The sequence below is a fragment of the Chiloscyllium plagiosum genome, unplaced genomic scaffold (genome assembly GCF_037043375.1).
Source record: "Chiloscyllium plagiosum isolate Xiang-an unplaced genomic scaffold, Cpla_swu_hap1 HiC_scaffold_30, whole genome shotgun sequence".
Taxonomy (NCBI): Eukaryota; Metazoa; Chordata; class Chondrichthyes; order Orectolobiformes; family Hemiscylliidae; genus Chiloscyllium; species Chiloscyllium plagiosum.
The window spans coordinates 36,649,821-36,663,696 of NW_028270168.1; positions in this window are offsets into that span (position 1 = coordinate 36,649,821).

Below are 13,876 nucleotides of genomic sequence, written 5' to 3' on the forward strand. Positions count from 1 at the left end.
TAGATAAATGTGAGGTGCTGCATTTTGGAAAGGCAAATCAGGGCAGGGCTTAAACATTTAGTGGTCTTGGAGAGTGTTGTCAAGCAAAGAGACCTTGAAGTGCAGGTTCCTTGAAGGTGGAGTTGCAGGTGGATAGGATAGTGAAAGCGGCATTTGTTACATCTACCTTTATTGATCAGTGCATTGAATATAGGAGTTGGGAGGTCATGTTGCAGCTGTACAGGTCCTTGATTAGTCCACTTTTGGAATACTGCATTCAATTTTGGTCTCCCTGCTATAGGAAAGATGTTGTGCAACTTGAAAGGCTTCAGAAAAGATTTACCAGAATGTTGCCGGGGTTTCAGGGTTTAAGCTATTGGAAGAGGCGGAATAGGCTGGGGCTGTTCTCCTTGGAGTGTTGGAGACTAAGGAGTGACCTTACAGAGGTTTATAAAATCATGAGGGGCATGGATAGGGTGAAAAGCCAGAGTAGGGAAGTCCAAAACTAGAGTGCACAGGTTAAGGTGAGAGCAAAAAGATTTAAGTAGAAGCTCAGTGGCAAGTTTTTTATTCAGAGGGTGGTGCGTGTATGGAATGAGCTGCCATAAGATGTGGTGGAGGTTGGTACAATTACAACATTTAAAAGATATTTGGATAGGTGTATGAATAGGAAGGGTTTAGGGGGAAACGGGCCGAGTGCTGGCAAATGGGAAGAGATCAGTTAGGATATTTGGTTGGCATGGACGAGTTAGACCAAAGAGTCTGTTTCTGTGCTGTACATCTCGATGACTATCAACTGAAACAGATTCCATTTCACCAAGGTTTGATTGGTATATGACCACTAAAAGATCTTTATACAACTGTATACATTGCTCTACCCTGACCTTTTGAAGTGAACGAATAGAAACCAGCATCAGTACGAACAATAGCAACCTCTTCTTGAATCACCAGCCACTCTATTGGAAGTGTGTCTCTGCAGTACTGCAACTCCCAATTGAAACAAAATGTGTAAATTGAACAGACGACAGCCTTTGCTTTTTAAAATTTATTCTCAGGATATGACTACTGCTAGCAAAGCTAGTGTCTCTTACGGCCCTCGTGTGATGCAACTGAACAAGCTTCTTGGCCACTTCAAGAATCATCCTGATTGGTGTGGAAGTGGAGTCACAGATAGGACAGATTGAAGAATGACAGGTTACCTTTCAATAGAAAATTTCCAAAATGTAACCAGGGCATTGTTAAATTGTTTTCTCACATTAAAATTTTGAAGGTGTGGGTGGAGTTACATAGAAATATAGAAGCAAATGTAAGCCATTTGATGTTTTGAGCCTGCTTCACCATTCAATATGATCATGGTTAATCGTCAAGCTCAATACTCTAATCCTGTCCTCTCGCTATGTCTGTCTGTCTTTCTTTCTTGAAAACACAAAATGTTTTGCTCAAGACCACTTTCTCTGATAATGAATTCCATCGGCATGGCTCTGATGTTCTAAAAGCATACAGTCAGTTCTTCTGTAACGCGATGGTTGTGTTCTTGTGTATCCCTGTCCTATAGAAAAATCACACTTTAGAAACAGCACTTAAAGTGTTGGCGATGTAATTACGTTACAGACAACACACAGCTTAAAAGTTTGCACTTTAGAAACAGCATTCCCAATTCGTCAATTGCATTGTAGTGAATTTGTGTTAATGAAACACGTTTTGTAGCAGATAAGACCCGTACCCACTAATTAGAATGGACTGAAAAAAATCAGGCTGTGTCGTGGCAACATCCAAATGCACCATCCATACCTGTTACATCCTAGTTTTCCATCCAAATCCTTGAAAATGTGGACCACTTTAGGAGATTCCACTTGACTATGAAGATGAACTTTGTGTATATCTGCCAATGTTCCAAACAGTTTTTAATTGACTGATGAAAATAGTTTTGAGAGCCAGGATCTTAAACTGAAGAGGTAAGATCATGGTTTGCCAAGACTTGATGGTGGTATGTACATAAATGCTTCAGAGATGTGGTCAACCTATCCTAAATAACTCAAAGTGCTGGAGATGTACCACCAACAGTGCCTTCACAAGATCCCCCAAACTCAATAGCAGAAGACTCTGTCAAATGGCAGCATCCTCTCTCAAGCATCCATCAGTCAAAACCTGCTACTCTGGGCAGGACATGCTATTTATATTCCTGAAACCAGATCCCTGCAGCAACTGCTCTAAACAGAACATGGCTACAGTAGAGATTCCCAGAAGTGGAAATGCTTGGGATTAATGTGAAGAAAATGCAAACAAATTGGGGATATGAGACCCTAGATTGTGGTTATTGAAAATGGAAAAGATTCATTTGGGCAGGCACTGGACACATCAAGAGACTTCATCAGGAATAGACAGGAGTACACAAATCAACCCGAACCCTAAAAATATTACTTTCCGCACGTGTAGCAGAGTCTACGGTTCACACATTGGATTGGTCAGTCAGTGCAGAGCCTATTAACCTGGAGTGGAAATATATCACCCTCAATCCTAAGAGACTGAATGAAAGGGAAAAAATCCAGATACTGTACTGAGAGTACAAAGTGTATTCATTAATTTCAGGATCAGGATAAGGATTTAGCACAGACTGAACAAACAAGCTTACACCTATGGGACCTTTCACAATCTCTGCATGTATCAAGTGTAGGCACAGTTTTCATGCAGGAAGCTCAGCAGACAAACTGTGTACAACTCAGTGGTGACAGAGTGACTACCCCATGAAATTTGAAATGATCAAATTTGAACTTCCTGTTTGGCATAAACCAAGTGAAAACTAAGCAGGAGACTTGCGAAATGCACACCTCCTTTCCTGATAATAATTGTTGACATTAATGTTAAATTGCATGCATTAGAGATAACCAAATCAAAGCAGGTGGAGCCTTGTTTTAAATTCTTACTTGTCTCCCTTTGTCGTGGACCACAAGGGGTGTGGCATGTTTCAATTGGCTGAAATCCAGTGTGTTGTGACGTCTGTCTATCTGGAGACCTCTGGGCCATAATATAGCTTTGCAGGACTTATTTTCTAGTTTTCTTGAAATTGAACTATTATTGACAATAAAAATTACGCTCAATTCTGTCTCATGACCTTTCAGCAGACCTGAAGAATACTGATCAATCTGAAACATTTGACCTGTTTCTCTGTCCACAGATGCTGTCTGACCTGCTGAGCATTTCCAGCAATTTGAGATTCCCAGCATTCTCAACATTTGCGTTTCCACTAAATTTGCATTTGTGTTGAAGAATTTAGGTGTTAGGTTGCAATAAAATAAGCAAGTGTGAAGTTATCCACTTTAGACCGATGAAGGGTACTTTCTAGATGATGTGAAGTGAAATACAAGAGACACAGTCAAAGACACTTGGAAATCCAGGTGCAGAGATCTTCAAAATGCCACAGACAGGTGCAGAAAATAATTATGAAAGTTAACAGAATGCTGGTCTTTAAATTTAGAGGGCTGATGTATGAGGATGCAGACGTTCTGCTGCAGTTAGACAATGCCTTGCTTACACCTCCCTGGGAGTACTATGAGCAGATCTGGGTACTACACCTTAGGGAGGATGTAATGGCATTGGAGGGAATACAGCATAGATTTACAAGAATGAGACCTGGACTTCAGGTGTTAAGTTATGCAGAAAGATTATACAAATTAAACCTGTTTTGTTGAGAATATAGAGAGTTAAAGGGGTGATGTGATCAAAGTCTTCAAGGTGGCATGCCTCACAGAACCACGGACCCACGTTTGATTCTATCCTCGGGTGACTGTGTGGAGTTTACACATTCTCCCGGTGTCTGTGTGGTGCTCTGGTTTCCTTTCACAGTCCAAAGATGTGCAGGTTTGATGGATTGGCTGTGCTAAATTGCCCATAGTGTCCAGGGATGTGCAGGCTAGGTGGATTAATCATGGGAAATGCAGGGTGATAGGGTAGGGAGTGGGTCTGGATGGGTTGCTCTTTGAAGGAGTGGCCTGTTTCCACACTGTAGGGATTCCATGTAGATATGGACAGGAAACAAAATATTAGATAAACTATTTCCACTGGTTGGGGATTCTAGAACTAAGGAGTATAGTCTGAGAAATAAGACCAGATTGTTCAGGAGAGATGTTAGGAAGCACTTCTACACAAGGGGTTATAAATGTCTGGAATTCCCTTCCATAAAAGGCTGTGGATGCTGGATCAGTTGTTAAATTTAAACCTTTAATTAATAAAAAGAAATCAAATGTATTAAGGGAAATGTACCAATCGTACCAGAAGAGAGCAGAAGAGAACAGACGATGAGGAAGGCAGAGAGGAGACAGATGCAAGAGACCCCGGGGGAAGTACCTGTCAGGAACAAGTTCAATCTTTGGAAACAGTAGAAACAGATGACACTGCCAGTCCGTGAGGCGGCCAGGTCTGTCAATCAAAAATTGGTGTGGAGACAGAGCGGAAGAGTCGGACATCGCACAGAGCCGTGGTAATAGGGGACTCCATAGTGAGAGGAACTGACCGGGGTTTTTGTGGCAGCAGACGGGACTTAAGGATAGTGTGTTGCCTTCCTGGTGCCAGGGTTAAAGACATCACAGACAGAGTGCAGGAAATCCTCAAGGACGAAGGTGAAGAGCCAGAGGTGGTGGTACATGTCGGCACAAATGACGTCGGGAAGAAGAGGAGGAACATACTACAGCGGGACTTCGGAGAACTAGGCTGAAAAGCAGGACGTCCAAGGTGGTTATCTCCGGTTTGCTTCCAGTTCCTCGGACTGGTGAGGCCAGAAACAGGGAGATAATGGACTTGAACATGTGGATGGGGAACTGGTGCAGAAAGCAAGGATTTAAATTCTTGGACCACTGGGGCATGTTTTGTGGTAAGCATAAATTCTTCAAGAGAGACGGTTTGCACCTTAATAGGTTAGGGACCAGCATTCTGGCAGGCAGGTTTGCTACTGCAACACAGCTACGTTTAAACTAAGTAGCAGGGGGGAGGGGACAAACTGGATGTTTAAGAAGGAAATTGGAGGGCAAGTTAGAACAAGGGAAGTCAAGAAAGACAACTATCAATGAGGCAGAAAACTCAAAGGGATCATGCTATAAGGTTGAGTGAAATAGGAGTTGATGGGAAGGGTGAGGGCAGTAACAAACTAAAAATACTATACATGAATGCACGAAGCATTAGAAATAAGATGGATGAACTTGAGGCTCTTTTGGAAATTGGCAGATACGATATTGTGGGGATAACAGACGTGGCTTCAAGTGGACATGGCCTGGGAAATGAATATTCAAGGCTACACATGCTATCGTAAGGACAGACTGACGGGCAGAGGGGGTGGAGTGGCCATGTTGGTAAGGGATGATATTCTGTCCCTTGTGCGGGGGGGGACCTAGAATCAGGGGATGTAGAGTCAGTGTGGATAGAGCTGAGAAATACTAAGGGTAAAAAGACCCTCTTGGGAGTTATCTACAGGCCCCCAAACAGTAGTCTGGATGTCAGATGTAAGTTAAATCAGGAGCTGAAATTGGCCTGTCGCAAAGATGTTACTACAGTTGTTATGGGGGATTTCAACATGCAGGTAGACTGGGAGAATCAGGATGGTATTGGACCTCAAGAAAGAGACTTTGTGGAGTGCCTCCGAGATGGATTCTTAGAACAGCTGGTGCGGGAGCCGACCAGGGAGAAGGCAATTCTGGATCTGGTATTGTGTAACGAACCAGAATTGGTGAGAGACCTCGAAGTGAAGGAGCCATTGGGAAGTAGTGACCATAATACAATAAGCTTCAATCTGCAATTTGAGAGGGTGAGGGTAAAATCGGAAGGGACAATATTTCTATTGAATAAAAGGGAACTATGGAGCTATGAGGGAGGAGCTGGACAAAGTTCAATGGTGCAATACCTTAACAGGGATGACAGTGGAGGAACAATGGCAGATATTTCTGTGTATAATGCAGAAGTTGCAGGATCAGTTCATTCCTAAAAGGAAGATCGATCCTAGGAGGCGGCATGGGTGGCCGTGGCTGATGGGGGAAGTTAAAAGAGAATAAGTATAACATAGCAAAGATAAGTGGGAAAACGGAGGACTGGGAAGCTTTTAAAGAACAACAGAGGATTACTAAGAAGGAAATATGCAAAGAAAAAATGAGGTACAAAGGGAAACTGGCCAATAATATAAAGGAGGATAGTAAAAGTTTTTTTTTTAAAAAAAAAGGTATGGGAAAGGCAAAAAAATGGTTAAGACTAAAATTGGGCCCTTGAAGACAGAAACAGGGGAATATATTACGGGGAACAAAGAAATGGCAGAAGAATTGAATTGGTACTTCAGATCTGTGTTCACTGGGGAAGACACAAGCAATCTCCCTGAGATAACAGTGGCTGAAGGACTTGAACTGAAGGGAATTTATACTTGCCAGGAATTGATGTTGGAGAGACCGTTAGGTCTGAAGGTTGATAAGTTCCCAGGGCCTGATGGTCTACATCCCAGGGTACTGAAGGAGGTGACTCGAGAAATCATGGATGCGTTGGTGATTATTTTCCAGACTTTGATAGATTCGGGATCAGTTCCTGCGGATTGGAGGGTGGCTAATGTTGTACCACTTTTTAAGAAAGGTGGGAGAGAGAAAACAGGAAATTATAGACCAGTTAGTCTGACCTCAGTGGTGGGAAAGATGCTGGAGTCTATTATAAGTGATGAAATTACAACACATCTGGATAGTAGTAACAGGATAGGTCAGAGTCAGCATGGATCTATGAAGGGGAAATCATGCTTGACTAATCTTCTGGAATTTTTGAGGATGTAACTCTGAAGATGGATGAGAGAGATCCAGTAGATGTAGTGTACCTGAACTTTCAGAAAGCTTTTGATAAAGTCCCACATAGGAGGTTGATGAGCAAAATTAGGGTGCATGGTATTGGGGGCAAAGTACTAACTTGGATTAAAAGTTGATTGGCTGATAGGAAACAGAGTAGTGATAAACGGCTCCATTTCAGAATGGCAGGCAGTGACCAGTGGGGTACTGCAGGGATCAGTACCGGGACCGCAGCTTTTTACAATATATGTTAATGATATAGAAGATGGCATTAGCAATAACCTTAGCAAATTTGCTGATGATACTAAGCCGGGTGCCAGGGTGAAATGTGATGAGGATGTTCGGAGATTATAGGGTGACCTGGACAAGTTAGGTGAGTGGTCAGATGCATGGCAGATGTAGTTTAATGTGAATAAATGTATGATTATCCACTTTGGTGGCAAGAACAGGAAGGCAGATTACTACCTAAATGAAATCAATTTAGGTAAAGGGGCAGTACAAAGAGATCTGGGTGTTCTTGTACATCAATCAATGAAGGTAAGCATGCAGGTACAGCAGGTAGTGAAGAAGGCTAATAGCATGCTGGCCTTCATGACAAGAGGGATTGAGTATAGAAGCAAAGTAGGTTCTTCTGCAGCTGTACAGGGCCCTGGTGAGACCACACCTGGAGTACTGTGTGCAGTTCTGGTCTCCAAATTTGAGGAAAGACATTCTGGATATTGAGGGAGTGCAGCATTCTGGATGTTGAGTTCACGAGCTCAATTCCTGAAATGGCGGGATTACTTTAAACTGAAAGACTGGAGAGACAGGGCTCGTATACCGTTGAGTTTAGAAGACTGAGAGGGGATCTGATTGAGACATAAGATTATTAATGGATTGGATACTTTGGCAGCAGGAAACATGTTTCCTCTGATGGGTGAGTGCCGAACCAGAGGACACAGCTTAAAAATATGGGGTAGACTATTTAGGACAGAGATGAGGAGAAACTTCTCCACCCAGAGAGTGGTGGCTGTGTGGAATGCTCTGCCCCAGAGGGCAGTGGAGGCCCACTCTCTGGATTTATTTAAGAAAGAGTTGGATAGAGCTCTCAAGGATAGTGGAATCAAGGGTTATGGAGATAAGGCAGGTGGGTTACTGATTAAGGATGATCAGCCATGATCATATTGAATGGTGGTGCAGGCTCGAAGGGCAGAATGGCCTACTCCTGCACCTCTCATCTATCCATGATCTCATGGAATGGTGGAATAGACTTGAGGGGTTGAATGGCCCACTCCTATTTTCTTATGTTTCTAAATAATAAGGAGATAACAGCATAGCGGCAATGTCATTGGACCAGTAATCCAAAAGTACACTTGAATGCTCTGGACACATGGGTTCAAAACTATAATAATGGCTGGGGAATTTAAATCTGAAATTGATGGACAATGTAAGTAATGCTGCCTGCAAAACTGTCACTGATTGTTGTAAAAACCCATCTGGTTCCCTAATGACCTTTACCTTACCTACAAGTGACCAGCCCTACAATAATAGTACTTTTTACTGCCATCTGAAGTAGCCTATCAGACCATTCTGTTCAAGAATGATTACAGATGGATAACAAATGCTGGCCTGGACAATGACATCCACATCCTATCAAAGAAAAGCAATGATGTTAGGATCAGTACAATGCAAAACTTCATACTGATTTCTGTAAAGAGTTGTTAGGATAAAGACCAAATGCTTGGTCAAAAATAGTTTTATTAATCATCTCAGAGGAGGTGAAATAGTTAGAAAACTATGCAAGTTCAGTGAGGAAGTTTCAGAATGTGGAGTCTCAGCAGCTGAGCGTAATATAAACATACATTACAGCCCTGTTACCTAGTTCAGTTTGCATCACGTCCCTTCGCTGTAAGGATTCTGCATCTGGGTGTGTTTAATTACATTTAAGTTATCAATTACTTGTCACAGAAGAATTGGGTGCTGGTCTGCAGAGTATAATAACAAAAGCCAAACTTTGGAAAGCAATGCTGTAACTATGTGAACTTCAAGGCAGGGATTTGGGTGGGTCAAATAAGTAAACAGAAGTAATGGACTCATCTTCGTGCCTGTACTTGTCCATACTGCACTTTTGTAATACTTGTGTTTCAGGCATTGGGCCTTCAAAGATGTTGTATGAGGAATCAGGAAATAGAAAAATACATCTGGTTGAATGTGAAGGTATTTTTGATGGCATAGGACAGACATATTGGATTTCCTAGAATCTACTATAAATTGCAATTTTGAAGTTTTTTAAAAATCTAGACCTTGTTCCCTTTTGTCACCATGATAAAGTGCAAAGCATCATTCCTTATCAAGGTCCTGCATGTTTTTAATCTTTTTGGCATACAGTCTTGTTTTCATAAAGTATTTACTGAATGAGCATGATTTTTTATTCACTAGAGGGCTTCGCTGGCTGGCCAGCATTTATGACTCATCTCTACTTGCCCTGGAGAAGGTGGTAGTGAGCTGCCTTCTTAAACCATTGCAGTCCACCTGATGTGCATTGACTTACAACGTCCTTAGGGAGGGAATTCTAGAATTTTGACCCAGACCTAGTGAAGGTACGATGATGTATTTATAAGTCAGAATGGAGAGTGGTTTGGAGGGGAACAGGCAGACACTGGTGTTCCCATGTATCTGCTGCCCATGTCCTTCTAGATGGAAGTGGTTGTGGGTTGGGAAGATGCTGTCGTACTTTTGGTGAATTTCTTCAACAAGGGTAGAAGCCCATTAATTGACAATATTCCCCATCATTCTGTTAAATATATTTTTAAATCCTGTTGTTAACTGTGCAGTCATACTGCTGTGCTCTGTGGGCACTTCAGTTCTCCTAATGCTATGACATTAAAACATCTCAGTTTGTGTGCTTGATATTTACATGAGACATGTGGAGCTCATTGCTTCCATTTTGGTTTACTTGGTTCTTGGGTCTTAATTAGGAGTTCGAGCGCTGTTTTCATTCAGTTTTGGATCATTTCTGAATATCAGTAAAAAGGGTTAAGCACTTTCAACTTGGAGTTGAGAGTGTGGTGCTGGAAAAGCATAGCAGGTCAGGTAGCATCTGAGGAGTAGGAGAATCTACATTTCAGGCAAAAGCCCTTCATCAGGATTGAGGGCCTTCATCATTTCTGATGAAGGGCTTTTGCCTGAAATACCGATTCTCCTGCTCCTTGGATGCTGCCTGACCTGCTGTGCTTTTCCAGCACCACATTCTTGACTCTAATCTCCAGCAGCTGCAGTCCTCACTTTTGCCCACTTTCAACACTACCCAAAACTTAAAAGGTGCCTTAATGTTCAAACTTTAACATCAATGTGAAGAAACTTTACCAAATAGTCATGAGAGTCCAATGTTGGGGTCTCTGGAGCAAGGTAGACTGTGACCCCACCCTCCTTGAAGTGGTAATCTTACAGCGTGCTGATTACATATTGCATGCACTGTAAATAGTGCAATACCAAGCCTGGTTTGGAGAGTGCTCAATATCTGGTAAATGCATAGGAGCATTTGCAAACCCAAATCACCCTCCGTTTAAATATTTAGAAAGTGAGAACTCCTTTTCTCCTTACTTTCCAAATATTTACATTTTTATTTGGAAAAGAGCAATGCCTACACCTATATCCAGAATTACACTTGACTCTCTTCCAGGCAAGCTTTTTAAAAGTACCAGCTAAGCAAGATCTGGAAACTATAATTGTTTTTCTGCCTAGCTGGAAACAGAAATGCAGCTATTGGCCTCAGCCGATAGCAACAGAGAAAACATACATACTGTCATGTAACATACTGTCAGTGACCGCTTCACTGCAAACTCAAGCTGGACATTTCTTTCTTCTCAAGCTCATGGCACCGTATTATATACTTCACAAAGGCACATCACTAAACAAAAGACTTATAAAACTGTATCGTGCCTTTCACAACTTCAGGATATTCTCAGCATCTGCACAATTAAGCTCTTTAAATATAAATCACTGTGGTAGTGTACAAAGCCCAGCAGCCTATTTGTGTACCACAGCAAATTCCCCAAAACAGGAATGCCATACTGGTCTAATCATGTTTTTGTGATCATGGTTGAGGAACAAACATTGGCCAACATGCTTGGAGAGCACCCTGTCCTTCTTTGATATGAGCATTGAGCATTTTTACATTTTCTAGCTGAAGACAGCAGACAGGATTCTCATTTAAGTTCTCATTTCAAAATAGCACTTGGACAATGCTGCACTCCCTCAGCATTGAACTGGATTGTTGATCTGAATCGAGAGTATGGTGCTGGAAAAGCACAGGTCAGGCAGCATTCCAGGAGCAGGAGAATCGCGTTTCGGGCAAGAGCCTTTCACCAGGAATCAAGTGCTCAAATTTTTAGTAGGAACACAGTCTTCTGATTCTGGGGCTTAGAGCATGGTCTCCAGATTTCATTGACATTTCTTACATCTGTTAGCAGCTATGTAGACTTTGATATTAAGTTCACAATTTGAACATAATAAGTTCATTTGCCCTCTGTTCCTCTGCTCCACCATGTACATGCATCTGCTGGACTCTAAATCTCAACAATTTATGCATTGGTGGTAAATTGAAGGTAATGCAGTTCCATATGATAAAATATGCTTTAGCTTTCTATAGTTGAGTCTCCACAAAATAAATCTCATATTTTTTCTAAATACATTAAGAATCTTCTCCCAGGACAACAAAGGGCTTATAAAGTGGACATCTGTTAATTGCACGTCTGCTGTTTAAAAATGCCTTTTAGCAACTTTCACACTTCCAGGATATTTCAAAATGGATCAGAATTAAAATATGACCACTGTTCTGTAGTCAAATTTTGTTTTTAAACACACTGCTACTCAATTATTTTTCTGATCATTAAATCACAATCATTCTCTCTAAAAAAGCACCATGCCCGCATCAGTATTAGGTGTCTGCGCTTTATCAACCATTTACTGTAGACAGTTTTGATGCAGTCAGGTTTGGGGCTTGTCATCCAACATGAAACTACGTGACAGTCCAGTTATTCAGTAGCTGATTTATAGTTCAGGAACGCGTAAGGTGTACAAGTGATAATACAACTAAAATATACCATAAGCAGCGTTTATTTGTTATTGTAAACTTTATGGTTTTTTTTTTACTAATAGCATTTGAAACATATTTGTAACACAGATTACCTCAGCTCCAAGAAAGAATGGGGTTGGATTTTCCAAGGAGTGGCAATCACAAGCATGTTGCTGTTCTGTTCAGAAGAATGCAACATTTGTGACAGGGGATTCTGATAAAGGCTCCTTCTGACATTTGACATTGTATTTCCACTCTGGCAGGGTCCTTTGTAGTACAGAATAATTGGAAGAAGGCAACCATGCCCCTTTTCATGTAGCAGTCATAGAGTCATACAGGATTTAAAGGTTCAGCACCTTTGGCAGCTGCCATGAAGTGATAAGTATATCAGGTAAGGGTGAGGTTAGTGTGATGTGTGGGTAGGGTGCTGGATCAGTAGGGTGCGAAGTGGATACTGTGCAAAATAAGTAGCAAGCTAGGTGCCAAGTAGGCAGTGGTAGTTTGACAGTTGGGTAATGTATAAGGTGGGTAGGTTACCAGAATACAATGTGACAAGTGGACTAGGTCAATGACAGTGGATTTAGATTAGGTGGGGCTGAGTGGGCGACAGAGTAGGGGATGGAAGGGGAGGGGGTGAGGTGAAGGGGTGTTGGGGGGAGGGAGTGGGAGTGGAATGCTGGCGGTCAAGCCTAGATAGTGGAGGGAGGTGGTTGGCTTTCACAGTAGGGGAACGTAGGTGGAAAGAGGGTGGGGATGGGCCAGAGTGTCAGGTTCATTAAATTTTAAAGGTAAAAACTTGCAAGGTCCATGCCAGTGGATTTTTATCCCTAGTGTGGGATCCTCTGTACTGGAGATCCATTTGTAAAATTAGCCCTTTCCTGCCCAGGCTTTCAACCTGTGCAATCTGTGACAAACAAATATCTGATATAACTTTTTTGCATTAAATATCCAGATTTTTAACGAAATAGTTGTTGACAGCAAGAAGTATGAAAGTAAAAAAAAACCTTCTTCATATAAATTTGAACACTGGCGTGGAAAAGCTCTTTCAGGTCAGATCATGCAATTTTGCATGGCATCAATTGTTTTGATCCTTTTTACATAGCCATTGTCTTCATCTGTGTGAAAGGCATTGCATCTACTTGGGCAACAGCAACCACTGGGCCAGATGCTATTAGTTTCCATTCATGGTTATGCATTCTCCTTTGATGTACATTGCTTTTAAGCCTCTCTGCAAATCAATTGGGAATGGAACTCATCTGCATAATTTTATTCATAACTCCAGATACAAACTCAAATGAAGAGGAAAATTACATTACAAAGCACAGACAAAGTTAATCTTAAAGGCTTGGGAATAGAGTCTTGGTTGTAGAGATGTACAGCATGGAAATAGATCCTTTGGTCCAACCCGTCCATGCTGACCAGATACCCTATGTTAATCTAATCCCATGGCCCAGCACTTGGCCATTTCCCTGTAAACCCTTCCTATTCATATACCCATCCAGATCCTATTAAATATTGTAATTGTACTAGGTTCCATCACTTCCTCTGGCAGCTCATTCCATACACACACCAAACTCTGAAAACGTTGCCCCTTAGGTCTCTTAAATCTTTTCTGTCTCATTCTAAACCTATGCCCTCTATTTCTGGACTCCCCCACCCCAGGGAAAAGACCTTGTCTATTTACTTTATTCACACCCCTCATGATTTAATAAACCTTAATAAGACACCCCTCAGCCTCTGACACTCCATGGAAAACAGCCCCAGCCTATTCAGCCTCTCCCTCTAGCTCAAATCCTCCAATCCTGGCAACATGCTTGTAAATCTTTTCTGAACCCTTTCAAGTTTCACAACATCCTTCCAATGGGAAGGAGACCAGAATTGCACGCAATGTTCCAAAAGTGGCCTAATCAATATCCCATATTGTCGTAACATGACCTCCCAACTCCTATTCTCAATACTCTGACCAATAAAGGAAAGCGACTGTCACAGTAAAATGTGGAGGGATGGTGGAGGCAAACGTTCAGGAGTTTGTGTGGAGTTT